Source organism: Salvelinus fontinalis, chromosome 42 (genome assembly GCF_029448725.1).
Source record: "Salvelinus fontinalis isolate EN_2023a chromosome 42, ASM2944872v1, whole genome shotgun sequence".
NCBI lineage: Eukaryota > Metazoa > Chordata > Actinopteri > Salmoniformes > Salmonidae > Salvelinus > Salvelinus fontinalis.
The window spans coordinates 25,736,283-25,753,241 of NC_074706.1; the positions used below are offsets into that span (position 1 = coordinate 25,736,283).

General features: G+C 40.8%; 15 non-coding genes across 15 annotated transcripts; all 15 read right to left on the reverse strand.

Annotated features, from left to right (window-relative positions):
• Positions 1-443: 443 nt before the first annotated feature.
• On the reverse strand, positions 444-515 carry trnae-cuc (transfer RNA glutamic acid (anticodon CUC)). Its single transcript has one exon. It is a non-coding gene; the product is annotated as a tRNA-Glu (tRNA).
• A 536-nt stretch (positions 516-1,051) lies between these two features.
• On the reverse strand, positions 1,052-1,123 carry trnae-cuc (transfer RNA glutamic acid (anticodon CUC)). Its single transcript has one exon. It is a non-coding gene; the product is annotated as a tRNA-Glu (tRNA).
• Positions 1,124-1,659: 536 nt separating this feature from the next.
• trnae-cuc (transfer RNA glutamic acid (anticodon CUC)) lies at positions 1,660-1,731 on the reverse strand. Its single transcript has one exon. It is a non-coding gene; the product is annotated as a tRNA-Glu (tRNA).
• Positions 1,732-3,284: 1,553 nt separating this feature from the next.
• trnae-cuc (transfer RNA glutamic acid (anticodon CUC)) lies at positions 3,285-3,356 on the reverse strand. The gene has a single exon. It is a non-coding gene; the product is annotated as a tRNA-Glu (tRNA).
• A 1,553-nt stretch (positions 3,357-4,909) lies between these two features.
• On the reverse strand, positions 4,910-4,981 carry trnae-cuc (transfer RNA glutamic acid (anticodon CUC)). The gene has a single exon. It is a non-coding gene; the product is annotated as a tRNA-Glu (tRNA).
• A 945-nt stretch (positions 4,982-5,926) lies between these two features.
• On the reverse strand, positions 5,927-5,998 carry trnae-cuc (transfer RNA glutamic acid (anticodon CUC)). Its single transcript has one exon. It is a non-coding gene; the product is annotated as a tRNA-Glu (tRNA).
• A 337-nt stretch (positions 5,999-6,335) lies between these two features.
• Positions 6,336-6,407, reverse strand: trnae-cuc (transfer RNA glutamic acid (anticodon CUC)). The gene has a single exon. It is a non-coding gene; the product is annotated as a tRNA-Glu (tRNA).
• Positions 6,408-6,943: 536 nt separating this feature from the next.
• On the reverse strand, positions 6,944-7,015 carry trnae-cuc (transfer RNA glutamic acid (anticodon CUC)). The gene has a single exon. It is a non-coding gene; the product is annotated as a tRNA-Glu (tRNA).
• A 337-nt stretch (positions 7,016-7,352) lies between these two features.
• Positions 7,353-7,424, reverse strand: trnae-cuc (transfer RNA glutamic acid (anticodon CUC)). Its single transcript has one exon. It is a non-coding gene; the product is annotated as a tRNA-Glu (tRNA).
• Positions 7,425-7,960: 536 nt separating this feature from the next.
• On the reverse strand, positions 7,961-8,032 carry trnae-cuc (transfer RNA glutamic acid (anticodon CUC)). Its single transcript has one exon. It is a non-coding gene; the product is annotated as a tRNA-Glu (tRNA).
• Positions 8,033-8,369: 337 nt separating this feature from the next.
• trnae-cuc (transfer RNA glutamic acid (anticodon CUC)) lies at positions 8,370-8,441 on the reverse strand. The gene has a single exon. It is a non-coding gene; the product is annotated as a tRNA-Glu (tRNA).
• A 4,242-nt stretch (positions 8,442-12,683) lies between these two features.
• trnae-cuc (transfer RNA glutamic acid (anticodon CUC)) lies at positions 12,684-12,755 on the reverse strand. Its single transcript has one exon. It is a non-coding gene; the product is annotated as a tRNA-Glu (tRNA).
• A 337-nt stretch (positions 12,756-13,092) lies between these two features.
• Positions 13,093-13,164, reverse strand: trnae-cuc (transfer RNA glutamic acid (anticodon CUC)). The gene has a single exon. It is a non-coding gene; the product is annotated as a tRNA-Glu (tRNA).
• Positions 13,165-15,382: 2,218 nt separating this feature from the next.
• trnae-cuc (transfer RNA glutamic acid (anticodon CUC)) lies at positions 15,383-15,454 on the reverse strand. The gene has a single exon. It is a non-coding gene; the product is annotated as a tRNA-Glu (tRNA).
• A 945-nt stretch (positions 15,455-16,399) lies between these two features.
• On the reverse strand, positions 16,400-16,471 carry trnae-cuc (transfer RNA glutamic acid (anticodon CUC)). Its single transcript has one exon. It is a non-coding gene; the product is annotated as a tRNA-Glu (tRNA).
• Positions 16,472-16,959: the final 488 nt, after the last annotated feature.

The window sequence follows — 16,959 nt, forward strand, 5'->3', positions numbered from 1 at the left end:
TCGTTTGTCAACCATTCCACACATTTCTTGTTAACAAACTATAGTTTTGGCAAGTCGGTTAGGACATCTACTTTGTGCATGACACAAGTAATTTTTCCAAAATTTGTTTACAGACAGATTATTTCACTTATAATTCAGTGTATCACAAATCCAGTGGGTCAGAAGTTTACAAACACTAGGTTGGCTGTGCCTTTAAACAACTTGGACAATGACCAAAAATGATGTCCTGGCTTTAGAATCTTCTGATAGGCTAATTGACATAATTTGAGTCAATTGGAGGTGTACCTGTAGATGTATTTCATGGCCTGCCTTCAAACTCAGTGCCTCTTTGCTTGAGATCATGGGATTTTCAAAAGAAATCAGCCAAGACCTCAGAAATAAAATGTAGACCTCAGAAGGACACTGCAGGGCAAATCGTTTTGTAATTTGAAGTGGTACTGATATTCCCTGACCGGGAATCGAACCCGGGCCGCGGCGGTGAGAGCGCCGAATCCTAACCACTAGACAACCAGGGAAGGATACTGCAATTCAAATTGTTTCACAATTTGAAATGGTACATACAGTTGAAGTCTGAAGTTTACATACACTTAGGTTGGAGTCATTAAAACTCGTTTGTCAACCATTCCACACATTTCTTGTTAACAAACTATAGTTTTGGCAAGTCGGTTAGGACATCTACTTTGTGCATGACACAAGTAATTTTTCCAAAATTTGTTTACAGACAGATTATTTCACTTATAATTCAGTGTATCACAAATCCAGTGGGTCAGAAGTTTACAAACACTAGGTTGGCTGTGCCTTTAAACAACTTGGACAATGACCAAAAATGATGTCCTGGCTTTAGAATCTTCTGATAGGCTAATTGACATAATTTGAGTCAATTGGAGGTGTACCTGTAGATGTATTTCATGGCCTGCCTTCAAACTCAGTGCCTCTTTGCTTGAGATCATGGGATTTTCAAAAGAAATCAGCCAAGACCTCAGAAATAAAATGTAGACCTCAGAAGGACACTGCAGGGCAAATCGTTTTGTAACTTGAAGTGGTACTGATATTCCCTGACCGGGAATCGAACCCGGGCCGCGGCGGTGAGAGCGCCGAATCCTAACCACTAGACAACCAGGGAAGGATACTGCAATTCAAATTGTTTCATAATTTGAAATGGAACATACAGTTGAAGTCTGAAGTTTACATACACTTAGGTTGGAGTCATTAAAACTCGTTTGTCAACCATTCCACACATTTCTTGTTAACAAACTATAGTTTTGGCAAGTCGGTTAGGACATCTACTTTGTGCATGACGCAAGTAATTTTTCCAAAATTTGTTTACAGACAGATTATTTCACTTATAATTCAGTGTATCACAAATCCAGTGGGTCAGAAGTTTACAAACACTAGGTTGGCTGTGCCTTTAAACAACTTGGACAATGACCAAAAATGATGTCCTGGCTTTAGAATCTTCTGATAGGCTAATTGACATAATTTGAGTCAATTGGAGGTGTACCTGTAGATGTATTTCATGGCCTGCCTTCAAACTCAGTGCCTCTTTGCTTGAGATCATGGGATTTTCAAAAGAAATCAGCCAAGACCTCAGAAATAAAATGTAGACCTCAGAAGGACACTGCAGGGCAAATCGTTTTGTAACTTGAAGTGGTACTGATATTCCCTGACCGGGAATCGAACCCGGGCCGCGGCGGTGAGAGCGCCGAATCCTAACCACTAGACAACCAGGGAAGAATACTGCAATTCAAATTGTTTCACAATTTGAAATGGTACATACAGTTGAAGTCTGAAGTTTACATACACTTAGGTTGGAGTCATTAAAACTCATTTGTCAACCATTCCACACATTTCTTGTTAACAAACTATAGTTTTGGCAAGTCGGTTAGGACATCTACTTTGTGCATGACACAAGTAATTTTTCCAAAATTTGTTTACAGACAGATTATTTCACTTATAATTCAGTGTATCACAAATCCAGTGGGTCAGAAGTTTACAAACACTAGGTTGGCTGTGCCTTTAAACAACTTGGACAATGACCAAAAATGATGTCCTGGCTTTAGAATCTTCTGATAGGCTAATTGACATAATTTGAGTCAATTGGAGGTGTACCTGTAGATGTATTTCATGGCCTGCCTTCAAACTCAGTGCCTCTTTGCTTGAGATCATGGGATTTTCAAAAGAAATCAGCCAAGACCTCAGATATAAAATGTCAACCTCAGAAGGACACTGCAGGGCAAATCGTTTTGTAATTTGAAGAGGTACTGTTATTCCCTGACCGGGAATCGAACCCGTGCCGCGGCGGTGAGAGCGCCGAATCCTAACCACTAGACAACCAGGGAAGGATACTGCAATTGAAATTGTTTCATAATTTGAAATGGAACATACAGTTGAAGTCTGAAGTTTACATACACTTAGGTTGGAGTCATTAAAACTCGTTTGTCAACCATTCCACACATTTCTTGTTAACAAACTATAGTTTTGGCAAGTCGGTTAGGACATCTACTTTGTGCATGACACAAGTAATTTTTCCAAAATTTGTTTACAGACAGATTATTTCACTTATAATTCAGTGTATCACAAATCCAGTGGGTCAGAAGTTTACAAACACTAGGTTGGCTGTGCCTTTAAACAACTTGGACAATGACCAAAAATGATGTCCTGGCTTTAGAATCTTCTGATAGGCTAATTGACATAATTTGAGTCAATTGGAGGTGTACCTGTAGATGTATTTCATGGCCTGCCTTCAAACTCAGTGCCTCTTTGCTTGAGATCATGGGATTTTCAAAAGAAATCAGCCAAGACCTCAGATATAAAATGTCAACCTCAGAAGGACACTGCAGGGCAAATCGTTTTGTAATTTGAAGTGGTACTGATATTCCCTGACCGGGAATCGAACCCGGGCCGCGGCGGTGAGAGCGCCGAATCCTAACCACTAGACCACCAGGTAAGAATACTGCAGTGCAAATTGGTCCACAATTTGAAATGGTACATACAGTGGGTCAGAAGTTTACAAACACTAGTTTGGCTGTGCCTTTAAACAACTTGGACAATGACCAAAAATGATGTCCTGGCTTTAGAATCTTCTGATAGGCTAATTGACATAATTTGAGTCAATTGGAGGTGTACCTGTAGATGTATTTCATGGCCTGCCTTCAAACTCAGTGCCTCTTTGCTTGAGATCATGGGATTTTCAAAAGAAATCAGCCAAGACCTCAGAAATAAAATGTAGACCTCAGAAGGACACTGCAGGGCAAATCGTTTTGTAACTTGAAGTGGTACTGATATTCCCTGACCGGGAATCGAACCCGGGCCGCGGCGGTGAGAGCGCCGAATCCTAACCACTAGACAACCAGGGAAGAATACTGCAATTCAAATTGTTTCACAATTTGAAATGGTACATACAGTTGAAGTCTGAAGTTTACATACACTTAGGTTGGAGTCATTAAAACTCGTTTGTCAACCATTCCACACATTTCTTGTTAACAAACTATAGTTTTGGCAAGTCGGTTAGGACATCTACTTTGTGCATGACACAAGTAATTTTTCCAAAATTTGTTTACAGACAGATTATTTCAATTATAATTCAGTGTATCACAAATCCAGTGGGTCAGAAGTTTACAAACACTAGGTTGGCTGTGCCTTTAAACAACTTGGACAATGACCAAAAATGATGTCCTGGCTTTAGAATCTTCTGATAGGCTAATTGACATAATTTGAGTCAATTGGAGGTGTACCTGTAGATGTATTTCATGGCCTGCCTTCAAACTCAGTGCCTCTTTGCTTGAGATCATGGGATTTTCAAAAGAAATCAGCCAAGACCTCAGATATAAAATGTCAACCTCAGAAGGACACTGCAGGTCAAATATTTTTGTAATTTGAAGTGGTACTGATATTCCCTGACCGGGAATCGAACCCGGACCTCGGCGGTGAGAGCGCCGAATCCTAACCACTAGACCACCAATGAAGGATACTGCAGTGCAAATTGGTCCACAATTTGAAATGGTACATACAGTGGGTCAGAAGTTTACAAACACTAGTTTGGCTGTGCCTTTAAACAACTTGGACAATGACCAAAAATGGTGTCCTGGCTTTAGAATCTTCTGATAGGCTAATTGACATAATTTGAGTCAATTGGAGGTGTACCTGTAGATGTATTTCATGGCCTGCCTTCAAACTCAGTGCCTCTTTGCTTGAGATCATGGGATTTTCAAAAGAAATCAGCCAAGACCTCAGAAATAAAATGTAGACCTCAGAAGGACACTGCAGGGCAAATCGTTTTGTAACTTGAAGTGGTACTGATATTCCCTGACCGGGAATCGAACCCAGGCCGCGGCGTTGAGAGCGCCGAATCCTAACCACTAGACAACCAGGGAAGAATACTGCAATTCAAATTGTTTCACAATTTGAAATCGTACATACAGTTGAAGTCTGAAGTTTACATACACTTAGGTTGGAGTCATTAAAACTCGTTTGTCAACCATTCCACACATTTCTTGTTAACAAACTATAGTTTTGGCAAGTCGGTTAGGACATCTACTTTGTGCATGACACAAGTAATTTTTCCAAAATTTGTTTACAGACAGATTATTTCACTTATAATTCAGTGTATCACAAATCCAGTGGGTCAGAAGTTTACAAACACTAGGTTGGCTGTGCCTTTAAACAACTTGGACAATGACCAAAAATGATGTCCTGGCTTTAGAATCTTCTGATAGGCTAATTGACATAATTTGAGTCAATTGGAGGTGTACCTGTAGATGTATTTCATGGCCTGCCTTCAAACTCAGTGCCTCTTTGCTTGAGATCATGGGATTTTCAAAAGAAATCAGCCAAGACCTCAGATATAAAATGTCAACCTCAGAAGGACACTGCAGGGCAAATCGTTTTGTAATTTGAAGTGGTACTGATATTCCCTGACCGGGAATCGAACCCGGGCCGCGGCGGTGAGAGCGCCGAATCCTAACCACTAGACCACCAGGGAAGGATACTGCAGTGCAAATTGGTCCACAATTTGAAATGGTACATACAGTGGGTCAGAAGTTTACAAACACTAGTTTGGCTGTGCCTTTAAACAACTTGGACAATGACCAAAAATGATGTCCTGGCTTTAGAATCTTCTGATAGGCTAATTGACATAATTTGAGTCAATTGGAGGTGTACCTGTAGATGTATTTCATGGCCTGCCTTCAAACTCAGTGCCTCTTTGCTTGAGATCATGGGATTTTCAAAAGAAATCAGCCAAGACCTCAGAAATAAAATGTAGACCTCAGAAGGACACTGCAGGGCAAATCGTTTTGTAATTTGAAGTGGTACTGAAATTCCCTGACCGGGAATCGAACCCGGGCCGCGGCAGTGAGAGCGCCGAATCCTAACCACTAGACAACCAGGGAAGGATACTGCAATTCAAATTGTTTCACAATTTGAAATGGTACATACAGTTGAAGTCTGAAGTTTACATACACTTAGGTTGGAGTCATTAAAACTCGTTTGTCAACCATTCCACACATTTCTTGTTAACAAACTATAGTTTTGGCAAGTCGGTTAGGACATCTACTTTGTGCATGACACAAGTAATTTTTCCAAAATTTGTTTACAGACAGATTATTTCAATTATAATTCAGTGTATCACAAATCCAGTGGGTCAGAAGTTTACAAACACTAGGTTGGCTGTGCCTTTAAACAACTTGGACAATGACCAAAAATGATGTCCTGGCTTTAGAATCTTCTGATAGGCTAATTGACATAATTTGAGTCAATTGGAGGTGTACCTGTAGATGTATTTCATGGCCTGCCTTCAAACTCAGTGCCTCTTTGCTTGAGATCATGGGATTTTCAAAAGAAATCAGCCAAGACCTCAGATATAAAATGTCAACCTCAGAAGGACACTGCAGGGCAAATCGTTTTGTAATTTGAAGTGGTACTGATATTCCCTGACCGGGAATCGAACCCGGGCCGCGGCGGTGAGAGCGCCGAATCCTAACCACTAGACCACCAGGGAAGGATACTGCAGTGCAAATTGGTCCACAATTTGAAATGGTACATACAGTGGGTCAGAAGTTTACAAACACCAGTTTGGCTGTGCCTTTAAACAACTTGGACAATGACCAAAAATGATGTCCTGGCTTTAGAATCTTCTGATAGGCTAATTGGCATAATTTGAGTCAATTGGAGGTGTACCTGTAGATGTATTTCATGGCCTGCCTTCAAACTCAGTGCCTCTTTGCTTGAGATCATGGGATTTTCAAAAGAAATCAGCCAAGACCTCAGAAATAAAATGTAGACCTCAGAAGGACACTGCAGGGCAAATCGTTTTGTAATTTGAAGTGGTACTGAAATTCCCTGACCGGGAATCGAACCCGGGCCGCGGCGGTGAGAGCGCCGAATCCTAACCACTAGACAACCAGGGAAGGATACTGCAATTCAAATTGTTTCACAATTTGAAATGGTACATACAGTTGAAGTCTGAAGTTTACATACACTTAGGTTGGAGTCATTAAAACTCGTTTGTCAACCATTCCACACATTTCTTGTTAACAAACTATAGTTTTGGCAAGTCGGTTAGGACATCTACTTTGTGCATGACACAAGTAATTTTTCCAAAATTTGTTTACAGACAGATTATTTCACTTATAATTCAGTGTATCACAAATCCAGTGGGTCAGAAGTTTACAAACACTAGGTTGGCTGTGCCTTTAAACAACTTGGACAATGACCAAAAATGATGTCCTGGCTTTAGAATCTTCTGATAGGCTAATTGACATAATTTGAGTCAATTGGAGGTGTACCTGTAGATGTATTTCATGGCCTGCCTTCAAACTCAGTGCCTCTTTGCTTGAGATCATGGGATTTTCAAAAGAAATCAGCCAAGACCTCAGATATAAAATGTCAACCTCAGAAGGACACTGCAGGGCAAATCGTTTTGTAATTTGAAGTGGTACTGATATTCCCTGACCGGGAATCGAACCCGGGCCGCGGCGGTGAGAGCGCCGAATCCTAACCACTAGACCACCAGGGAAGGATACTGCAGTGCAAATTGGTCCACAATTTGAAATGGTACATACAGTGGGTCAGAAGTTTACAAACACCAGTTTGGCTGTGCCTTTAAACAACTTGGACAATGACCAAAAATGATGTCCTGGCTTTAGAATCTTCTGATAGGCTAATTGGCATAATTTGAGTCAATTGGAGGTGTACCTGTAGATGTATTTCATGGCCTGCCTTCAAACTCAGTGCCTCTTTGCTTGAGATCATGGGATTTTCAAAAGAAATCAGCCAAGACCTCAGAAATAAAATGTAGACCTCAGAAGGACACTGCAGGGCAAATCGTTTTGTAATTTGAAGTGGTACTGAAATTCCCTGACCGGGAATCGAACCCGGGCCGCGGCGGTGAGAGCGCCGAATCCTAACCACTAGACAACCAGGGAAGGATACTGCAATTCAAATTGTTTCACAATTTGAAATGGTACATACAGTTGAAGTCTGAAGTTTACATACACTTAGGTTGGAGTCATTAAAACTCGTTTGTCAACCATTCCACACATTTCTTGTTAACAAACTATAGTTTTGGCAAGTCGGTTAGGACATCTACTTTGTGCATGACACAAGTAATTTTTCCAAAATTTGTTTACAGACAGATTATTTCACTTATAATTCAGTGTATCACAAATCCAGTGGGTCAGAAGTTTACAAACACTAGGTTGGCTGTGCCTTTAAACAACTTGGACAATGACCAAAAATGATGTCCTGGCTTTAGAATCTTCTGATAGGCTAATTGACATAATTTGAGTCAATTGGAGGTGTACCTGTAGATGTATTTCATGGCCTGCCTTCAAACTCAGTGCCTCTTTGCTTGAGATCATGGGATTTTCAAAAGAAATCAGCCAAGACCTCAGATATAAAATGTCAACCTCAGAAGGACACTGCAGGGCAAATCGTTTTGTAATTTGAAGTGGTACTGATATTCCCTGACCGGGAATCGAACCCGGGCCGCGGCGGTGAGAGCGCCGAATCCTAACCACTAGACCACCAGGGAAGGATACTGCAGAGCAAATTGGTCCACAATTTGAAATGGTACATACAGTGGGTCAGAAGTTTACAAACACTAGTTTGGCTGTGCCTTTAAACAACTTGGACAATGACCAAAAATTATGTCCTGGCTTTAGAATCTTCTGATAGGCTAATTGACATAATTTGAGTCAATTGGAGGTGTACCTGTAGATGTATTTCATGGCCTGCCTTCAAACTCAGTGCCTCTTTGCTTGAGATCATGGGATTTTCAAAAGAAATCAGCCAAGACCTCAGAAATAAAATGAAGACCTCAGAAGGACACTGCAGGGCAAATCGTTTTGTAACTTGAAGTGGTACTGATATTCCCTGACCGGGAATCGAACCCGGGCCGCGGCGGTGAGAGCGCCGAATCCTAACCACTAGACAACCAGGGAAGGATACTGCAATTCAAATTGTTTCATAATTTGAAATGGAACATACAGTTGAAGTCTGAAGTTTACATACACTTAGGTTGGAGTCATTAAAACTCGTTTGTCAACCATTCCACACATTTCTTGTTAACAAACTATAGTTTTGGCAAGTCGGTTAGGACATCTACTTTGTGCATGACACAAGTAATTTTTCCAAAATTTGTTTACAGACAGATTATTTCACTTATAATTCAGTGTATCACAAATCCAGTGGGTCAGAAGTTTACAAACACTAGGTTGGCTGTGCCTTTAAACAACTTGGACAATGACCAAAAATGATGTCCTGGCTTTAGAATCTTCTGATAGGCTAATTGACATAATTTGAGTCAATTGGAGGTATACCTGTAGATGTATTTCATGGCCTGCCTTCAAACTCAGTGCCTCTTTGCTTGAGATCATGGGATTTTCAAAAGAAATCAGCCAAGACCTCAGATATAAAATGTAGACCTCAGAAGGACACTGCAGGGCAAATCATTTTGAAATTTGAAGTGATACTGATATTCCCTGACCAGGAATCGAACCCGGGCCGCGGCGGTGAGAGCACCAAATCCTAACCACTAGACAACCAGGGAAGGATACTGCAATTCAAATTGTTTCATAATTTGAAATGGAACATACAGTTGAAGTCTGAAGTTTACATACACTTAGGTTGGAGTCATTAAAACTCGTTTGTCAACCATTCCACACATTTCTTGTTAACAAACTATAGTTTTGGCAAGTCGGTTAGGACATCTACTTTGTGCATGACACAAGTAATTTTTCCAAAATTTGTTTACAGACAGATTATTTCACTTATAATTCAGTGTATCACAAATCCAGTGGGTCAGAAGTTTACAAACACTAGGTTGGCTGTGCCTTTAAACAACTTGGACAATGACCAAAAATGATGTCCTGGCTTTAGAATCTTCTGATAGGCTAATTGACATAATTTGAGTCAATTGGAGGTATACCTGTAGATGTATTTCATGGCCTGCCTTCAAACTCAGTGCCTCTTTGCTTGAGATCATGGGATTTTCAAAAGAAATCAGCCAAGACCTCAGAAATAAAATGTAGACCTCAGGAGGACACTGCAGGGCAAATCGTTTTGTAACTTGAAGTGGTACTGATATTCCCTGACCGGGAATCGAACCCGGGCCGAGGAGGTGAGAGCGCCGAATCCTAACCACTAGACCACCAGGGAAGGATACTCCAGTGCAAATTGGTCCACAATTTGAAATGGTACATACAGTGGGTCAGAAGTTTACAAACACTAGTTTGGCTGTGCCTTTAAACAACTTGGACAATGACCAAAAATGATGTCCTGGCTTTAGAATCTTCTGATAGGCTATTTGACATAATTTGAGTCAATTGGAGGTGTACCTGTAGATGTATTTCATGGCCTGCCTTCAAACTCAGTGCCTCTTTGCTTGAGATCATGGGATTTTCAAAAGAAATCAGCCAAGACCTCAGATATAAAATGTAGACCTCAGAAGGACAAATCGTTTTGTAACTTGAAGTGGTAATGATATTCCCTGACCGGGAATTGACCCCGGGCCGCGGCGGTGAGAGCGCCGAATCCTAACCACTAGACCACCAGGGAAGGATACTGCAGTTCAAATTGGTCCACAATTTGAAATGGTACATACAGTCGGTCAGAAGTTTACAAACACTAGTTTGGCTGTGCCTTTAAACAACTTGGACAATGACCAAAAATGATGTCCTGGCTTTAGAATCTTCTGATAGGCTAATTGACATAATTTGAGTCAATTGGAGGTATACCTGTAGATGTATTTCATGGCCTGCCTTCAAACTCAGTGCCTCTTTGCTTGAGATCATGGGATTTTCAAAAGAAATCAGCCAAGACCTCAGATATAAAATGTAGACCTCAGAAGGACACTGCAGGGCAAATCATTTTGAAATTTGAAGTGATACTGATATTCCCTGACCAGGAATCGAACCCGGGCCGCGGCGGTGAGAGCACCAAATCCTAACCACTAGACAACCAGGGAAGGATACTGCAATTCAAATTGTTTCACAATTTGAAATGGTACATACAGTTGAAGTCTGAAGTTTACATACACTTAGGTTGGAGTCATTAAAACTCGTTTGTCAACCATTCCACACATTTCTTGTTAACAAACTATAGTTTTGGCAAGTCGGTTAGGACATCTACTTTGTGCATGACACAAGTAATTTTTCCAAAATTTGTTTACAGACAGATTATTTCACTTATAATTCAGTGTATCACAAATCCAGTGGGTCAGAAGTTTACAAACACTAGGTTGGCTGTGCCTTTAAACAACTTGGACAATGACCAAAAATGATGTCCTGGCTTTAGAATCTTCTGATAGGCTAATTGACATAATTTGAGTCAATTGGAGGTGTACCTGTAGATGTATTTCATGGCCTGCCTTCAAACTCAGTGCCTCTTTGCTTGAGATCATGGGATTTTCAAAAGAAATCAGCCAAGACCTCAGAAATAAAATGTTGACCTCAGAAGGACACTGCAGGGCAAATCGTTTTGTAATTTGAAGTGGTACTGAAATTCCATGACCGGGAATCGAACCCGGGCCGCGGCGGTGAGAGCGCCGAATCCTAACCACTAGACAACCAGGGAAGGATACTGCAATTCAAATTGTTTCACAATTTGAAATGGTACATACAGTTGAAGTCTGAAGTTTACATACACTTAGGTTGGAGTCATTAAAACTCGTTTGTCAACCATTCCACACATTTCTTGTTAACAAACTATAGTTTTGGCAAGTCGGTTAGGACATCTACTTTGTGCATGACACAAGTAATTTTTCCAAAATTTGTTTACAGACAGATTATTTCACTTATAATTCAGTGTATCACAAATCCAGTGGGTCAGAAGTTTACAAACACTAGGTTGGCTGTGCCTTTAAACAACTTGGACAATGACCAAAAATGATGTCCTGGCTTTAGAATCTTCTGATAGGCTAATTGACATAATTTGAGTCAATTGGAGGTGTACCTGTAGATGTATTTCATGGCCTGCCTTCAAACTCAGTGCCTCTTTGCTTGAGATCATGGGATTTTCAAAAGAAATCAGCCAAGACCTCAGAAATAAAATGTAGACCTCAGAAGGACACTGCAGGGCAAATCGTTTTGTAACTTGAAGTGGTACTGAAATTCCCTGACCGGGAATCGAACCCGGGCCGCGGCGGTGAGAGCACCGAATCCTAACCACTAGACAACCAGGGAAGGATACTGCAATTCAAATTGTTTCATAATTTGAAATGGTACATACAGTTGAAGTCTGAAGTTTACATACACTTAGGTTGGAGTCATTAAAACTCATTTGTCAACCATTCCACACATTTCTTGTTAACAAACTATAGTTTTGGCAAGTCGGTTAGGACTTCTACTTTGTGCATGACACAAGTAATTTTTCCAAAATTTGTTTACAGACAGATTATTTCACTTATAATTCAGTGTATCACAAATCCAATGGGTCAGAAGTTTACAAACACTAGGTTGGCTGTGCCTTTAAACAACTTGGACAATGACCAAAAATGATGTCCTGGCTTTAGAATCTTCTGATAGGCTAATTGACATAATTTGAGTCAATTGGAGGTGTACCTGTAGATGTATTTCATGGCCTGCCTTCAAACTCAGTGCCTCTTTGCTTGAGATCATGGGATTTTCAAAAGAAATCAGCCAAGACCTCAGAAATAAAATGTAGACGTCCACAAGTCTGGTTCATCCTTGGGAGCAATTTCCAAACGCCTGAAGGTACCACGTTCCTCTGTACAAGCAATAGTATGCAAAACAACAGCAAAGGACCTTGTGAAGATGCTGGAGGAAACAGATACAGAAGTATCTACAGTGAAACGAGTCCTATATCGACATAACCTGAAAATGCCAGACTACAGTTTGGGGACAAAGATCCTACTTTTTGGAGAAATGTCCTCTGGTCTGATGAAAAAAAAATAGAAGTGTTTGGCCATATTGACCATTGTTGTGTTTGGAGGAGAAAGGGGGTGTCTTACAAGCCGAAGAACACCATCCCAACCGTGAAGCACAGGGGTGGCAGCATCATGTTGTGGGGGTGCTTTGCTGCAGGAGAGACTGGTGCACAACTAGAACACCAGGGAAGGACACTGCAGGGCAAATGGTTTTGTAATTTGAAGTGGTACGTATGTGCAATAACCTACTAAATTCATTGTGACAGGTTGCACAAGTAAACAAGTCGCAAAAGAGAAGTTCCCTGACCGGGAATCGAACCCGGGCCACGGCGGTGAGAGCGCCGAATCCTAACCACTAGACCACCAGGGAAGGATACTGCAGTACAAATTGGTCCACAGTTTGAAATGGTACATACAGTGGGTCAGAAGTTTACAAACACTAGTTTGGCTGTGCCTTTAAACAACTTGGACAATGACCAAAAATGATGTCCTGGCTTTAGAATCTTCTGATAGGCTAATTGACATAATTTGAGTCAATTGGAGGTGTACCTGTAGATGTATTTCATGGCCTGCCTTCAAACTCAGTGCCTCTTTGCTTGAGATCATGGGATTTTCAAAAGAAATCAGCCAAGACCTCAGAAATAAAATGTTGACCTCAGAAGGACACTGCAGGGCAAATCGTTTTGTAATTTGAAGTGGTACTGAAATTCCCTGACCGGGAATCGAACCCGGGCCGCGGCGGTGAGAGCGCCGAATCCTAACCACTAGACAACCAGGGAAGGATACTGCAATTCAAATTGTTTCACAATTTGAAATGGTACATACAGTTGAAGTCTGAAGTTTACATACACTTAGGTTGGAGTCATTAAAACTCGTTTGTCAACCATTCCACACATTTCTTGTTAACAAACTATAGTTTTGGCAAGTCGGTTAGGACATCTACTTTGTGCATGACACAAGTAATTTTTCCAAAATTTGTTTACAGACAGATTATTTCACTTATAATTCAGTGTATCACAAATCCAGTGGGTCAGAAGTTTACAAACACTAGGTTGGCTGTGCCTTTAAACAACTTGGACAATGACCAAAAATGATGTCCTGGCTTTAGAATCTTCTGATAGGCTAATTGACATAATTTGAGTCAATTGGAGGTGTACCTGTAGATGTATTTCATGGCCTGCCTTCAAACTCAGTGCCTCTTTGCTTGAGATCATGGGATTTTCAAAAGAAATCAGCCAAGACCTCAGAAATAAAATGTAGACCTCAGAAGGACACTGCAGGGCAAATCGTTTTGTAATTTGAAGTGGTACTGAAATTCCCTGACCGGGAATCGAACCCGAGCCGCGGCGGTGAGAGCGCCGAATCCTAACCACTAGACAACCAGGGAAGGATACTGCAATTCAAATTGTTTCACAATTTGAAATGGTACATACAGTTGAAGTCTGAAGTTTACATACACTTAGGTTGGAGTCATTAAAACTCGTTTGTCAACCATTCCACACATTTCTTGTTAACAAACTATAGTTTTGGCAAGTCGGTTAGGACATCTACTTTGTGCATGACACAAGTAATTTTTCCAAAATTTGTTTACAGACAGATTATTTCACTTATAATTCAGTGTATCACAAATCCAGTGGGTCAGAAGTTTACAAACACTAGGTTGGCTGTGCCTTTAAACAACTTGGACAATGACCAAAAATGATGTCCTGGCTTTAGAATCTTCTGATAGGCTAATTGACATAATTTGAGTCAATTGGAGGTGTACCTGTAGATGTATTTCATGGCCTGCCTTCAAACTCAGTGCCTCTTTGCTTGAGATCATGGGATTTTCAAAAGAAATCAGCCAAGACCTCAGAAATAAAATGTAGACCTCAGAAGGACACTGCAGGGCAAATCGTTTTGTAACTTGAAGTGGTACTGATATTCCCTGACCGGGAATCGAACCCGGGCCGCGGCGGTGAGAGCACCGAATCCTAACCACTAGACAACCAGGGAAGGATACTGCAATTCAAATTGTTTCATAATTTGAAATGGTACATACAGTTGAAGTCTGAAGTTTACATACACTTAGGTTGGAGTCATTAAAACTCATTTGTCAACCATTCCACACATTTCTTGTTAACAAACTATAGTTTTGGCAAGTCGGTTAGGACTTCTACTTTGTGCATGACACAAGTAATTTTTCCAAAATTTGTTTACAGACAGATTATTTCACTTATAATTCAGTGTATCACAAATCCAGTGGGTCAGAAGTTTACAAACACTAGGTTGGCTGTGCCTTTAAACAACTTGGACAATGACCAAAAATGATGTCCTGGCTTTAGAATCTTCTGACAGGCTAATTGACATAATTTGAGTCAATTGGAGGTGTACCTGTAGATGTATTTCATGGCCTGCCTTCAAACTCAGTGCCTCTTTGCTTGAGATCATGGGATTTTCAAAAGAAATCAGCCAAGACCTCAGAAATAAAATGTAGACGTCCACAAGTCTGGTTCATCCTTGGGAGCAATTTCCAAACGCCTGAAGGTACCACGTTCCTCTGTACAAGCAATAGTATGCAAAACAACAGCAAAGGACCTTGTGAAGATGCTGGAGGAAACAGATACAGAAGTATCTACAGTGAAACGAGTCCTATATCGACATAACCTGAAAATGCCAGACTACAGTTTGGGGACAAAGATCCTACTTTTTGGAGAAATGTCCTCTGGTCTGATGAAAAAAAAATAGAAGTGTTTGGCCATATTGACCATTGTTGTGTTTGGAGGAGAAAGGGGGTGTCTTACAAGCCGAAGAACACCATCCCAACCGTGAAGCACAGGGGTGGCAGCATCATGTTGTGGGGGTGCTTTGCTGCAGGAGAGACTGGTGCACAACTAGAACACCAGGGAAGGACACTGCAGGGCAAATGGTTTTGTAATTTGAAGTGGTACGTATGTGCAATAACCTACTAAATTCATTGTGACAGGTTGCACAAGTAAACAAGTCGCAAAAGAGAAGTTCCCTGACCGGGAATCGAACCCGGGCCACGGCGGTGAGAGCGCCGAATCCTAACCACTAGACCACCAGGGAAGGATACTGCAGTACAAATTGGTCCACAGTTTGAAATGGTACATACAGTGGGTCAGAAGTTTACAAACACTAGTTTGGCTGTGCCTTTAAACAACTTGGACAATGACCAAAAATGATGTCCTGGCTTTAGAATCTTCTGATAGGCTAATTGACATAATTTGAGTCAATTGGAGGTGTACCTGTAGATGTATTTCATGGCCTGCCTTCAAACTCAGTGCCTCTTTGCTTGAGATCATGGGATTTTCAAAAGAAATCAGCCAAGACCTCAGAAATAAAATGTTGACCTCAGAAGGACACTGCAGGGCAAATCGTTTTGTAACTTGAAGTGGTACTGATATTCCCTGACCGGGAATCGAACACGGGCCGCGGCGGTGAGAGCGCCGAATCCTAACCACTAGACAACCAGGGAAGGATACTGCAATTCAAATTGTTTCATAATTTGAAATGGTACATACAGTTGAAGTCTGAAGTTTACATACACTTAGGTTGGAGTCATTAAAACTCATTTGTCAACCATTCCACACATTTCTTGTTAACAAACTATAGTTTTGGCAAGTCGGTTAGGACTTCTACTTTGTGCATGACACAAGTAATTTTTCCAAAATTTGTTTACAGACAGATTATTTCACTTATAATTCAGTGTATCACAAATCCAGTGGGTCAGAAGTTTACAAACACTAGGTTGGCTGTGCCTTTAAACAACTTGGACAATGACCAAAAATGATGTCCTGGCTTTAGAATCTTCTGATAGGCTAATTGACATAATTTGAGTCAATTGGAGGTGTACCTGTAGATGTATTTCATGGCCTGCCTTCAAACTCAGTGCCTCTTTGCTTGAGATCATGGGATTTTCAAAAGAAATCAGCCAAGACCTCAGAAATAAAATTTTGACCTCAGAAGGACACTGCAGGGGAAATCGTTTTGTAATTTGAAGTGGTACTGAAATTCCCTGACCGGGAATCGAACCCGGGCCGCGGCGGTGAGAGCGCCGAATCCTAACCACTAGACAACCAGGGAAGGATACTGCAATTCAAATTGTTTCACAATTTGAAATGGTACATACAGTTGAAGTCTGAAGTTTACATACACTTAGGTTGGAGTCATTAAAACTCGTTTGTCAACCATTCCACACATTTCTTGTTAACAAACTATAGTTTTGGCAAGTCGGTTAGGACATCTACTTTGTGCATGACACAAGTAATTTTTCCAAAATTTGTTTACAGACAGATTATTTCACTTATAATTCAGTGTATCACAAATCCAGTGGGTCAGAAGTTTACAAACACTAGGTTGGCTGTGCCTTTAAACAACTTGGACAATGACCAAAAATGATGTCCTGGCTTTAGAATCTTCTGATAGGCTAATTGACATAATTTGAGTCAATTGGAGGTGTACCTGTAGATGTATTTCATGGCCTGCCTTCAAACTCAGTGCCTCTTTGCTTGAGATCATGGGATTTTCAAAAGAAATCAGCCAAGACCTCAGAAATAAAATGTTGACCTCAG